Raw genomic sequence first — 14,806 nt, forward strand, 5'->3', positions numbered from 1 at the left:
CACAGTTGAAAATCTGTCTGAACTTGCATGGGAAGCACACAAACACTAATAAATACATGCTGGCTTAGGCCAGTGCAGAATTTTTAATCAATAAGCATGTCAAGCTGGGGGACAGAGAGGAGAGGGAATCAATTTTCAGAAGGCAAATGGTAACAACTGTAGATTTAATCAAATTGCAGATGCAATCCCTTAGTATTCTCGATATTTTTGAAAGAAAGTAGCTCCATGGCAAAGAATGAATTTCAATAAATGTCACATATTTAGGTTTATTGCTGAACTTTTAAATATATCAAGCTAGGTCACTGATCCCTCACAGAAATTATAACCATAGATGTCAAAAAGATTTTGATATTGTTTAGTTGGATAAACATCAAAATGAATAAACTGCAGTAAAGGAAAGCAACTTACATAAAAATTGTTACTTCTGTATGACTACAGGAAAAAAAGATATGCCAGTGTGATTCTTCAATGTGAGGCTAAAGCTGCAACGTACACAACAAAGGGGATAGCTATCATGTGTGATATATATATATATATATATATATATAGCCATGGTGTGAACACTTGAGTAAAATGAAAATCTTCTGAAAGCATTTGGCAATTTTCCTTCCCCATGCATTTGCAATCAAATTTATCATGAATTCAAACAAGAACCTTTTGCTGCCTTCCATACAAAAGGACAATTGTATGTTAATTTTCCTGGGACAAGCAGAAGAGACTATCAGAGCTATATGATGCACAGAAAAAGCAGCATTTTGTTTAAGAAATTTAAGCTTGCTAAACTCCTCAGCACTGTAGAAAATCTTCTGTTATTGACAACTGCTTGAAAAATTAAATGTTCTGGAGCACTTGCTTCCCTGGAGACTGGCGTGCCAGGAGGAGAGGCAGAGGAGAGGTTTCACACCATTCTCTGCTACTGTTGCACCACATGCGCCCTGGTGCCTGGCTTATGTACACAGCCACTCCTTAAAATACAAGCATTACAAAATTCTTACAATTTGGGCCTTATAAGCCCCTCAAATTATTTATCTCCAGTTCTATTTTCCACTCTCATATTTGGTATACTCAATTGCAACTAATGCATAGAAAGTCCATCTGAGCCAAGAGGACTCAGTCACCATCCAGCCACATCAAGTGAATGAAAAAGATCACAGCGTGACTAAAAAGTCCCAGAACAGATCAAAAACAATGGCAGTCTACTTGGGAACACTGTTTGCTTTAAAGGAGTTATATCCTGGATTAACGTGGTCTGATAACTTTACCCCTCTTTTCTTTTTCTAATGTTTAAAATTAGAGGGAAAAAAAATACATTATCTTCTTGTACAACATCATAGTTTTCCTCAAGGCAAATAGCTTGGCAATTTGCTAGGTTTGTTAATGCTAGAGGAAACAAGTTAGCACACATACCATGTGTTTGAATGCCTTTGGAAATTAGATTGAAACACTGATTTGATTTCCTAAAAGGTATCTTAAACAAGGCAAGGTTAGAGATTTGGAGAGTAATGAGAATTTGTGTGACTTCAAACAGCTCTACATAAAACAGACCTGATATTCTGGGGGGAAAAAGGTCACCTAATTATTCGTTTCCTGAAGGCCCTGTCTATACTACATTTCCCCTGGGTAAGGAAACTGATTTAAAAATGGCTTCTGCTAACATGTTTGCATCAGTGGCTATGTATGAGACAGAGATTTTTAAAGCCACTGCCAAGAAAAACACATCATTTTTGTAAGAGAACAACAGAAACCTTCTCATTTTGGCTAGCAAAAAGATGCCATCCCCAGAGTCCTGCATGGAGCTGTGGCCCTGTCTCCTTGGTGATGGCATGCTGCTTGGGGCAATGTGGCATGACCACCAGTGGTGCATTGCACAGGTTTAATTACCAAATACAACCTTTGCATAGGAAGCAAAATCACTAACTGTGGCCACAGCAGACAAGATGCACAGGTTGATGGTTCATCTGAGGGTAACAGCCTAATGAAACATGAAGTTGTGCCACCAGCTCAAAGGACAGACAGTAAGGTAGCAACAGGGAGATAGAAATTCTGGACATAAGGGTTTCACATGAACCCACCACAAAGGTGGTGTTGCCACCCAAAATCTTGGCAAGGTGTGTTTGTAGTGTCACGCACTGCATGCATTCCTTCTGCTTTGCACCAAACAGCTTCTTGTAACCCCCTACTGAATTTTGTGTTTCTGTAGTTTCAGAGAATGCTGTTCAACTACCCTATCCCTTTCTTGTTCAAGAAATGATGTATAGTGCTGAAAGAGTCCAAGCAGGATTTCCCTTACACTAGATATTTCACAAACACAGATGGAGATGGAGGACCTCTCCTTGCTTTCTGCCTGAAGCAAATAAAGTCTAGACACATGCCCACCACAAAGCAATCATGGCACAAAGCAGATCACCCAGTGCTCTGTGACTCCCACCGCTGCAGCTCTGCCTCTCTGGCTACCCCAGCACAGCATGCTGCCGGCATCAGGTTCCCTTTGTGGCTGCGAAGGCAAGACTGCTGCTCTTACACTGCAGCCAGCTGTGCCAGTTATTCTCTCAAGCTCTGGAAGCCAGATTTGGGAGGCAGCAGGCTTTGAATCTCTCCTCTGAGTTGAAAAATACAGAGCAGATATTTGCAGATCATAGAAGAATAAGAGTAGGCGGGTTGCCTCCTTTGATTGCATTGGACAAGCAAGAAGAGGTTACAGGTCATCAGCTGAGGTACTAGAAAACCATTAGAGCAGGAGAATCAGGATGGGACAGGCAGTACTGGGAAGACAATACTTGCTACTTAGTTTTGCTTTCATGAGCTTTTCATTGAACCTCTACTGAATTTTGGCATTCTGGCAGCCTTGCCCTGACTCAGTGAGTTCCCATCCATCTATGGCTGCACTGTCATCTACACTTGAGCAAATAACACATCTATGAACCCCTCTCCAGCCACAATATGTGCACTTTAGCTTACCAATAAAGAACTGCTATGCAGTGGTTAACCTCTGAAGAAAAAAAAAAAAAAAAGTAGAAAAAAAGAGGAAAAAAAAAAAAAAGAAAGAGAAAAAAGAGGGGAAAAAAAGAAGAAAAAATTGGGAAAAAAGAGAGAAAAAAGGAGAAAATCCTTACAGGAAAATAAAGACAATTCATTCCCTCTCCACCAAAAAGGCACAGAAGTTGACTCTCTCTTCTCCAAATAATGAGATGAATGTTTTACAAAATATCCCAGTTTCCAAATGATTCAGTTTGTATTAGAAGACAGAAAAAGAATCATACAGTGCTGAAGAAGGATTATGGCACAAAGAACAAGCGATACAGTTATTCTCCAAGTTACTTTGTTTTCAACATGCAGCTCCTGCCAAAGGCTAGCTTTTTGCTCTCACAGTGTATGATCTGTAAACATTTAACCAGCTCTCTGAGAAACATGTGAGACCCTTGCCTGATTATGAATCCAAACCTCTCAGATCTAAAATAAAAAGACAACAAAAAAGAGACACCATCCTCCTTTTGCAACTGGACAATGAAAAAAGCACCTGTGGGATGAAAGCAAATGAACTATCACACAGGGCATAGGTTCTTCGAGAAAAGCATGCACTGCCGCTTGAATAAACCTCCTACAGGTTACAAACGCACAGGTTGTTAAACAACACTGGTATTAGATTATTAATGCCTATTGATGTATGTGCAAAACTTCCAATTTCTAAGGAGTGCATTCAGTTTTATAAAGCCTAAGACCACATCATTTAATGCTGACATGGAAACAGTGGTGGAATGCCATTATATGAGCCCTTTGCGATTTGTTTGCCGTTCGAAGCAAATTCTGCTTTTAAAAAATGGAATACTAAAAACAAAACAAAACAAAACAAAACAAAAAACAAACAAACCCAAAACAAACCCCAACAATAACAACAGAAAAGGCCATACCGCAAGGAAAACTGTGAACGCAGCGAAACCATAAAGTACACATCCCCAACTTGGGGAATCCCGCAGGCTCACCCTGCGCCTCGCGGAAGGCGGTCGGACCGGCCACCACAAACGCGGAGCCACCGTCTCCGAGTTGGAACTTCCAGGCTGCACTGCCGGACACTGCCCCGCGGCGCGCAGAGCGGGAAGGGGCGGGAGGGGCAGCGGCTCGGGCTGCGGCCAAGGGGCGCTGCCGGCAGCATCCCGGGGAGCGCTGCCCGCCCTGCCCTACCCCGTCTCGGCTTCGCGGGTACGCGGGCGCCGGCGCCCTGCGGAGCCCGGCCGGGGCCGGGGCCAGCCGGCAGCCCCGCACCGCTATCACCTGGCCCCGCCGCGCCCGGCCCGCCCCGGCAGAGCAGCGGCGGCTGCCGCGCTCCCGCGAAGTTCCCGGGCGGGGTACAGCGCAGCACCGTGCCGCTGCCCGTCCTCCGCCGCCCCCGGCTCATCTCGCTCCCCGCGTCCCCCACGGGTGCCGGTCCTTACCGGAGCGGAGCGGGCTGCGCGCCGGCACCGCCGCCGGAGGGGCGAGCGCTGCGCCCCGGCGGGCTGGGCTGGGCTGGGCTGGGCTGAGCTGGCTCCGCGGTGCTGGCCCGGCAGCCGGGCGGGGCGGAGCGGGGCTCAGCCCGGCGCACCTCCGCGGCCCCGCGCCGCTCCGCCGCTCCCGCCGCCCCGCGGGCTCAGGCTGCCCCCGGCCCAGCCCCAGCCCCAGCCCCGCGCTGCTGTCCCTACCTGGGGGCGGCAGGGGCTGCGCGCCCCGGCGGGCACGGGCGTCCCTCCTCCCGCACGGCACCTGGGCTGCGGGGCGGCTCTCCGCGCCCTTCCCTCAGGCGCCTCCGCCGCGCTGGTGGCGGCTCCCAGCGGTAAATCAGCCGGTCCCCGCGCTCCCTCCGCCCCTCCGGCGCGGTCCTGACCTGCCTGTGACTCACCACATCGCAGGAGCCCGGGTGCGCGGTGGGGGGAAGGGGGACCTTCTCTCGGTCCCCCTCCTCTCCTTTCTGCCCCTCGTCCCTCCTAGCCAGGCCCCTCAGCCCAGGGGCAGGAGGGATGGATGTCGCTCCCCAGATGGGGAAAGCCAGGAGGGGACCCTTGGTGGACCTTCTCCTGCACCTCGGCGTTTTCAGGCCAAGTGAGTACCAGTGGTGTGCAGGCACAGCCTCCCTCCTCACTCCCAGCCGCAGGGCACCCATCATCAGGTGTCAGTGCCTGACTGATACTAAAGCCTAACCCTGAGAGGTCAAGATATGGGCACCCCTAGGTTTGTCCTGAGACCCCCCCTAGGCTGTGTAGTAGTGAACAAATTTAGCCCATATTGCACTATCATGGTGTCAGTGCTGACTCTGCTTTAAATGTCTATCCACATGTAATTCAAACAAATGACCTCAGTTTATATAGACTATCAAGTAGCTGTCTTCCCCCATATGTGCTTTCTACAGGGTAGTAAACTGCACAGGTTGGGGTTTTTCCCTCACAAGGTTTGCAAAGCAGATGATGACTTCATCTTTCAGAGGTGCTGAGAAACTGAGTCACTCAGCAATACTGCCTGTGCAATGTACACTTGTGGAGCTGCCGAGAGACTGCAAGTCTCAACACTGGGGCATGCAGCAAAGGATCCATCTTTTTTTCTGGTAACGAGTTTCAGCAGCTACTGATTTAAACCAGATTTTAAGTGAAAGGCTCCATATTCCAATAGAAGTTACTGGAGACATCTATTTTCCCTTTGCTTGCTTCCTTTTTTGGCCCCAACTCTGCTGCCCTTAATCATACCATTTAAACCGATGAACGTTTTTCATGAGTGAAGTACAAGGAACTGTAAGCACTGCCCAGTTTCATGATTAACCATGGGAAAAATGTCAGATCTTACATCAAAACATTCTGTAAGGAAAATTAAATATTGTATGTATTTGTTTTAGGCCTTGAATGTCACCAGAATGTGTACAAAGCTGTACAACTGAACAAAATGTTTTAAAAAAGCAGTTAGCCACCTTTCTGCTAGTCTTTCACAATTTATCTGTCTCCTCTTTCCTATGGACTTGCCAGCACTAGTGATAAAGACATCAAACCTAGCTATAATCCAGTTCTGTGCAAAACCAGATGTGTGATTGAGGGCAGCCTGCCCCCCAGCTTCCCCTTGAGAGGAAGTTGTAACTGCAATGAGGTCTCCCTTCAGTCTCTTCTTCTCCAGAAAAAGTGACCTTAGCCACTCCTCATACGGCTTCTCCTCAAGGCCCTTCACCATCTTCATTGCCCTCCTGTGGATGCTCTCTAGGAGCTTTATATTTTTTTTATATTGTGGTGCCCAAAACTGCCCCCAGCACTCAAGGTGAGGCTGCCCCAGTGCAGAGCAGAGCAGGACAATCCCCTCCCTTGCCCAGTTAGTGATGCCTGATGCCCTCCAGGACATGGTTATTCTTTTTGGCTGCCAAGGCACTGCTGACTCAAATTCAGTTTGCCATCAACCAGGAATCCTGGCTCCCTTTTTACAGTGCCAGTCTCCAACTTCTTGTTCCCCAGTCTGTCCATATATCCAGTGTTGTCCCATTCCAGGTGCCTAATTCAGCACTTGTCTCTGTTAAACTTCATGACTGATGTAATCTCATTTCTTTCAAGTCAAATGGAAATCTGTCCATTTACTTCAATAACCTTTATCTGAATTAATATTCAGCAATAGAAGAGGAAGACACAGCACCAGACACACCCTACCCCACCCACCCACCCCAGGGAAAAGCAAGGGTACAATTAGACTGTACTGCTTGCTGGGCTTCAATTAGTGATCAGCCAGTCACTACTGACTGTGCTGTGCACCAGTACAGCCACACCAGACTTGGAAGAATCTGCCTTAAGGGTTTTGAAATAAAGTGATAAAGAAAAAGATTTAAATCCAGAGCTCATTCTGAGGACAGCCCCTCATATTATCTGTTGTTAGCCTGCTCCTGAGTTCACTGTGCACCTGCCTGGGCTGAACAGCCAGCGCCCAGGCTGTTATCAGTGGGACAGCCTGTGCTATTCTAAAACTAACAAATGGATTGTCACTAACATAAAAAGGAGAAACAGATGTTTCCTTTCCATTTTGACCATGCTGATGCCATGTTATTTTAGGTTAGTTTTATGAGACAGTGACACTGCACTGAGGCTTTGATAATCATCTGATACTCCTTTCATCATGCTTGCACCATGTGTGCACCATGAACAACTTCTCAGAGGCTTGAAGTACCTTTAAGGTGCAGTTATGGGTGAAAAAGAAACTGACTTTCTTAGTCATCATCCTGGTCTCTTTATAGGTTTTCCTAATCTCTCTTCCCTGTCCAAAAGGAGCTGGTCCTCTTCAGTCTGGCATAAGATGGCGTGACACATTTTAAAAAGCTGACGGCACTGGAAAAAACAATTCAAAAGTGTGAAGGAGAGTCTATGAGGGTGATCTGTTTAGTAAGAGAACTGGAACACACTGGGGAGTGTATTGGCACATCCTTTCCAGCCCTGATGTGTTTTGAGATAGGAAGCTGGTGAGCAAACTCTATCACATTTCCAAGAATACAAACATAGAGTTAGAAAAATGAATTGCAAGGCCATGTTGAAATTAAACTTTCAAGTGTAAACATGAGGAATGGAAACACAGGATGATTTCTGTACATTGGCAGTAGTGCATCTCAACACACTAATGTGTCCACTTCAGTTTTATGGGTTTCATTGTGATTTCTGCTCAGAACCTGAGAAATTATTTATCATAACTACAGGTAGCAAAATGAAGTTTATAGACTTATGTATCCAATTTATACTTAATTTCAGTAAGAAAAAAATATATTTAAATACCTCTGCAAATCTGGATCTAACCACATTTTCTAGAAGTGCAGAATCAAACACGAATCTACTGTGCATTGCTGCAGAACCACACTCTACTACATGGCACCACAGCTATATGGTACCATCAGAGGATTTACTCTTTGTCCTCTGCTTCAGTCATTCACACCTTTGGGAGCAAATATAAAATGCAAATGTCATTGTGAGGCTCCAGAGACTTCTGAGTTAGTGGAGCTTACTCATGAGTAAATGATTTCAGAAGGAGCAAGACAGCGGAAAGGAATTAATTTAATGCTTAAGAACACACAAGACAAAGATCTCTAGAGCTGAGCTTCGTAGTGGTGGGTATCAGGTACCTTCCTGTTGCAGAACCCTGCAACAGGGACTCAGAATAGCTGAGTCTGAGTCTCTCTGGGGGTTGATATACAAAATAAGAGCCTTAGGTGAACCCACCCAGCTCAACTGCCTGACAGACCAGTGATCCAAGGGGAAAATTATAGTGTGACAGACTGCTGGGGTAATGTGTAGCTGTATTTCCTGTAGACTCTTATTCACTGTAAGGCAGCCTGGCTGCAAATGCCAGGGGCAGCTCAGGGAAGGGGCTGTGCCTGAGGCACATTTTCCTGTGACTACTTTGTCCCTTCAAGTCACTCTGACACAATCTGTCTTTCACTGTCTTTCCTGGGCTCAAAAAGCACACAGTGGGAAGGGAGACAGTGTTGACTGGGGGTTGGGCTTTGGAGAAAAAAATGCCCATGGTGTTGTTTGCCTCTCTGGAAACTGAGCTAAATATCACAATTGCTACCTAGATCTCTAGATTTCAAAGATTTGATCATCACTGCATTTTATGCCGTTTATTGTCTAGCCATTTATTAACTAAGCCCATAGCTTCTGAAAACTAAATAAGTACTTTCTGTTTGTTTGTAAGAGGGTCAACAATGTCACTGGAAGAAATTTCAGCCTGTGACTGGTGGTTGCAAAAGTCCCTTGCAAAGCCAGGAATAGAAGTCTGCAGTTAGAAGTTCTAATCTCTAACCACTAAACTACCCTAGGCAGTTCTCCATTTGTATAGAAACACAGATCATAACCGAGGGTGCTTCCACCTATTGCACTGTGGATGATAGGTGGCTTTTGAGCAAAGGGAAGTTTTTTTGTTTAACTTGATAAGGTTTTCCTCCTTGTTTGTCTTTCTGCTTGTAAAAAAACACCACAACTGGGCCGTTCTAAAATCCAAATGGTGAATGCTTCAAGTGTAATTCTTGAAAATGGAGGAAAATGTTTATGGGGCTAGTGCATCTGAAGTCTGGATTGCCATGGCTCTGTTCCCTTTTTGTGCCAGTCCCAATGCCTTGGTGATTACATGGGAAACTGGTACATAAAGTTTGGGAATCCAGCAAAAATTAATCAGTCAAAAGAACATATATTAGTTTACAGATAGATTAGCTCTTCAAATCCATCTGCTATGCAGTAATGTGAGTGCTAGTGCTGCAAAAGGATGAGGTCAGAAATCCAGGAGGAGGGTGGGCTCATGGCAGCTGAGATTTACATCAGCTTAACTGGGGGGGGGGGGGGTACCTCAGCCTCCAGAAGGCAGGGGAGGAGATGGTGTGATTCTCACTGCTCTCCACCTGAACCTTGCGTTCTTTCCTAGTGGTGTTGAAATGCATTAAACTCCTGAATGAGTACCTCTGAACATACAAACCCAAGAAATCATTTCAGGCATGGAAAGCTGAACAGTCTTTGTGTTCACGTCCCTGAAAATGATAGAAGTGCAGTAGCCCTTGGTGCATTCACTGAGCTCACACTGCAGCAGCAAAGGCTTTCCAGAACATGCTGTAGAGAACTTTTCTGGCATAGCTCAGCATAAACTGCGTCAGGCAAAGAACAGTGACAAAATCCAAACCCAGTAACATATATATGCCACTTTGGAACAGTAGATTTGTTTGCATAACTGAAAACAAACCTGATGATACTCAGAATTAAAATATTCACAAAGAAACTGCTAGCATAATATTCCTAAGTTCACTACTATTGCACACTTAGTCAAAATGCATAACTGTTTCTTGACATTGTTTTTAGTATATTTTAAATGAATTCCACCACCCCTTTATTTTAACTGCAGACCTGTTGCTTTTGTTTAGTAGTGAAATCACTCTGATTTTTATATTTCCAGGATTACTTTTGGACTAGCTGCTAGAAATTTTCCTAAAGTCTCTTTCAAGTCTGATTCCTGTAATGCAGGTGCAGCCTTTCTCCACCCCCCTCCCCTTCAGTTTGCTTTTTGTATTTAAAAAGGGCATAGCATCCAGATCATTGAAAATAGAAAATCTGCCTATTTAAAAGCACAGGAACAAATCCTGCCTCCATCTATGTGTGCACTTGGTGAGCAGGGGAAGGGTGTGACTATGCTAACGTGCATGTGAGCATGCATGAGCAAACACAGTTCTGATTCAGCCTACTTTTGGAGGACATAAGCTTCACTAGAGATAATCAGATGCTTAAAATTAAGCACTTGCCTAAGTTAGGTGATGCAGAGTGCCACAGGCATGTGCAGCCTGACTTTCGCAGTTGTGCTCATCCTCGCAGGTCATGACACAGCTCTGCAGTTGCCATTTGCACAAGTAATACTCTTGGTGAACTCCTGTGCACTTGGAAGAGAACCATCACCTTCGGATTTCTCCTTTGAAAGCATCTCAGAATGCTACTGCTGAAGATAATGCTGCTCTAAGGACTATCTCCAAGGAGTGGAACAGAGATTTTGAGGAGAAAAAGCCCCTTTACTTTCTGCTCTTGTATTTATAACACTTTGCCTGTTTTCAAATTAACTCAAAGATATTTTCCTCAATGATTTTTTTTCAGCTGGTGTGAGAGAGGAAAGCACTTTAAAACCAGAAACCATCTTTGTTAGACTTCTATAAAATGCCAGAGAATACAGAAACAAATGAGATCCTGTATCGATCTATATTTTCTTGGCATAACATTAACCATGTGTCAAGAGGAAAAAAAGGAGAGGCATTTCAGAATGGTCTGGTAATGAAATCAATTGCATACACAAGTGTTTGCAGACTTGGGAACTTGTGTCCTAGCTCTCTGTAACTACCAAAGTGGAGGTCTTTGGCAAAACCTCAGACTGATGTTGTTTATAGTGGCAATTTTCCTGACAAGCTTAGTCTTGAAGAGCTGTGTCTAGATGCCATCATCATCTTTTCCCCACATCCAGGGGCTTATACACAAAAATATTTGTGAGTTTGGAAAGCCTGGTCACTTTACCTTGAGTGTGTAAAATTTGTCTTCTACATCTCCTTGAAGAATTGGAGCACAGTTCTAAAATCTCATAGTGTTTTTTAACTTAATGTCATTAAATATGAGATGTTTCTCAGATGTGGTTTAGATTGTGTTGCATTTTATGTACAAAACCCACTCTGATACATTTTTAAAGATAAAGACATGTATTGTATTACCAAGCCAAATTATTGTAATTCAGGCTTGGATTTGGTTCATTATCATTAAAGAATCTGCATTTTAAAGTTAACTTTAGAATAACATAGATGATGTAAGCATATGGTATTTGCCAAAAGCTCTATTTCATAAGGCTGGTTTAGGATACAGCCCAACTCATGACAATCTTGATAGGAGATTATTCCTTTCATTATTTAATTAGACACATGTGCTGATTATGAATGTAATACTATGGAGACTGAAGTCAACGTTAAAATCCCGTAATTTTAAATTAGGCAGGAATCGGGCAGGAGCACACCCATAATGTGTAGCCAGGAAATATTTGTGTCCTTAACAGCATCTATACTAATAGCAGTACATTTCTTCACAAAAAAAAAAAAAAAAAGTAAAAAAAGAAAAAAAAGAAAAAATTCAGAGTGTCTTTATACTATTATTACAATTTTATTGTTTGTACTCCTTTGGGAGCTAATAGCACTGTTGTGTAACATACAGGGAGAAAGCATGTTTAAACATACCAGCAAGTACTCAGGTGAGCTTAAAGTTTAACTTTGAGTTTGGGAACATTTTCAAATCAAATGAAACAAAGAATTCAGAGGAAATACTGAGCCAAACCAAAAAGGCTTACTTCAGCTTGGTAATTTTATGTTTCACTTCCCTCTATCTGCTGAGAGATTTTTAACAAAGACAAAATTCAAAGTTAAAACGTGGGTTTTGTAAGAACACCTTACTGATTTTGGTCACTTTCATAGATTCAATTTTATCTCTAAGAATGAACAAAAGCACCCCACCAAGAAGCGGGCAGCAGGAAAGAGGGGACCAGTAGGACAAAACCCATCCAGTTCGGGAGATTTAGCTGTATAATGAGTACATCAGAAGTGAGAGACTGGAAGTTGACACTTTTTTTCAAATTAAATCGTGGTACTCACTCTGAATACCTGCCCAGCCTGCTGTGGAGGGCTGCAGAAGGCTCAGGCATTGTGCTCTGGTGTTCACCAGGGCCAGTGGTAGCTGTGAATCTGTGCCAGTCCCTCATAGATATGGTGACTGTGTCTGCCCTCACTTTGGCAGGGGTGTTTTTAATAGCATGCTCATTATACAGAAATATTTTCATTTGACAGACAATTTAAATGATCATATAAAAAGCTGCAATTACCATCAGGACAAATCCAGCTCTGATTGACTCCCACGTTTGCTCCCGAAGTTTGACTCTGAACTAAGAGACTAGAAAGATTTTTACCCTTTTTTCCTTCATTTTTACATAGGCTCTTCCCTCTTTTTGCTGTCTGCCATGCTAACATACTGAAGAACATCTCAAACTCCTGCTTAGTTTTTCCCAAAAGTCACTACTGGGAAGTACTATTAGCTTCATTTTACTGATAGGGAACTGAGGAACAGAGAAAACCACTGTCTTGACTAAGACAGGAAGGAAACCTCTAGAAAAGCTTAGGGATGAAAGTAGGTCTAATGTAAAATTATCTTTCTGAATGTCCAAAAATCCTAGGGGAAATGGGGTTTTATGGATGCCTAAATAGGTCAGAGAGGTAAGCCTCATGTGAAAATAAAATTAAAATCACAGCTTTGAAATTGGGACCATGAGCTATAATGTTAATTCTGAAAATATTCCTTTTGCCACTGTTGTGTTGTTTATCTATACTATACTAATTTATCTGGCTGCACACATAGCTGCTTGTTTGTGAAATCCAGTGATTTTTGTCTCCAACCATTTCATGAGAAAGAGGGAAGAAATCAGAATTATTTAGATAATCTGCCTTGAGCATCCTGGTCACCATGTGAAAGTCATCTTGGTCACCTTGGTCCAGCTAGCTTGTGAGGTCAGCTGGCTGCTTCAAGGCATCCAGGTCACTTCAGCCTGTTCTCTCAGTCCCCAAAGAAACAGAGGAAGAGGGCTGAGAAACTCTCAGAAGTTGCACTGAGGACAGTGTGGGAATGGCCATTTGGGGGGTTCTCAATTTCCTCTAAATGTGCAAGCTAGACAGATCTTTTACATCTTAAACTGGCTTTTAGTGCTTTTCTGAGAGCTAAAATGTATTGCAAACATTTTGCTGGTATGTGTTAGTGCTCCTTATTGACAATTATGTTGTAATAAGTATTAGCATTATCTTAGAAGGCTGCGATGTGTCTCATGGCACACATCCTATTTGCATTAATCAGGAGACAAGCTTAACCTCAACCCAAACATGACAGGGGAGTGGCTGGGGTGGAGGTGTGACTGGAGGTAAAAAGGAAAGGCTGCTGCTTTCCAGGAAGGAAAGGAAGCTCTCCAGCCCCATCACCCCACTGTGGGGTGGCCGCTGTGTCAGAGGTGAGCTCTCAGCCATCCTCTCACCCAGGCAAGACCCAGATCACTTCACGTGCCTTGTGAGATGCCCAAGGATCTCGGCCTGGTCTCTTTTTATAGTAAACAGCAACAGAGAGAAAAAACTCAGAGAATTTAAATCAATGCATCTAAAATATGAATCACTTAATTTTTGTTCATACGCTTGATTCAAAATGTAGGACATCTTCTCGTCTGGGTCTCAGTTATAGACAGGTAGTCAGACAAGAAGAACCCAGCTTTTTTTTTTTTTTTTTTCCTGAGGTGCTATGAGGCAAGTAACTAGGAAAATGCAAAAGATGGAATTTGCAAAATTAATTAATTTAGATCAACTCTCAATGGAAATATTCTTGCTGAGTTATCTCCAGTGTTGTCCAAGAGATTTTGGAGCAGACAACTTTGCTTTTCAGAAAGAAAGCAAACAAAACCCACAGATAAAACATAAAAACCCAACACTTACACAGCTCCTAAGTTTATCCTAAATTTCTTGACTCTAGACTTCTGGGGATTTCTCTCATTATGAAAGGTAGCATTAGACCACACAGTAGAATTCTTTCTTTTTGTTAAGATTAAATGTGCAGCAAAATATACAGGGAAAAATCCACTAATTGTGATAATCAACAGTTTTATTAAAATTTCATTTAATATATGGCTAATGAGATACCTGATCTAGCTGACCTCCTGATCTACTTCTGTCACAGTAGTTTTGAAGATAGTTCTTAAATGGACACAAAGAAATTCCAGCTATTTTGGATCACTGAACAATTTGTTTCTCTTCTACTGTTCACATGCTGGTAATTCCAATGGCCTATAAACATTTATTTTGTGTGGAGCAGGGTTCTATTTAAATCTGAAAGTTTAAGGGCAAGGGACTTCCTAATCACACCTTACTGTATTTTTCACCATCTTGAGTGTAAACCTTGCACGCCTCTGTCCTGGATGCGAAGCTGCCTCCGTGCCTTTTGAGGGGATTCAGAACTGGCTCTGCCTGATCCCCCTGCCCAGTATTAGAACTGAGTGCCACTGCTCTGAATGGCTACAGATGGGCTTGAAAGGCTACAGAGATCTCCCTCAGACAGAACCTGTGATTTGGAGACTGGCCAGGTGTGGGCAGCTGCAGGTAGGTCTGAGGTGGCAGCAGGACTTGGGCTTGCAGCAGGACACAGGTGACAAAGCTTTGAGCAAGGCTGAAAGCTCTGTCTTAACCAGGTTTGACCTGAGCTGCTGGAGATGGAAGACGTTCAGAGAAGGTGAAAGACTGCCTCAGAAG

The 14,806-nt window shown here is 43.6% G+C and overlaps 1 protein-coding gene and 1 long non-coding RNA gene across 4 annotated transcripts in view; one reads left to right on the top strand and one right to left on the bottom strand.

Annotated features, from left to right (window-relative positions):
* The window catches only part of MET (MET proto-oncogene, receptor tyrosine kinase), a 90,453-nt gene extending 85,657 nt beyond the window's left edge, over positions 1–4,796 (bottom strand). The window contains exon 1 of one of the 3 annotated variants that reach the window (XM_072921657.1): positions 4,677–4,796. The gene's annotated coding sequence lies outside the window, so the exon portion shown is untranslated. Of the gene's footprint in view, positions 1–3,908; positions 4,091–4,430; positions 4,625–4,676 lie in introns of those variants that run through there. The other 2 variants (XM_072921658.1, XM_072921660.1) reach the window with 2 other exon arrangements.
* The window catches only part of LOC115490941 (uncharacterized), a 208,733-nt gene that overhangs the window by 99,783 nt on the left and 94,144 nt on the right, over positions 1–14,806 (top strand). The gene's annotated exons all lie outside the window — the stretch shown is intronic.

Source organism: Taeniopygia guttata, chromosome 1A (genome assembly GCF_048771995.1).
Source record: "Taeniopygia guttata chromosome 1A, bTaeGut7.mat, whole genome shotgun sequence".
Lineage (NCBI taxonomy): Eukaryota > Metazoa > Chordata > Aves > Passeriformes > Estrildidae > Taeniopygia > Taeniopygia guttata.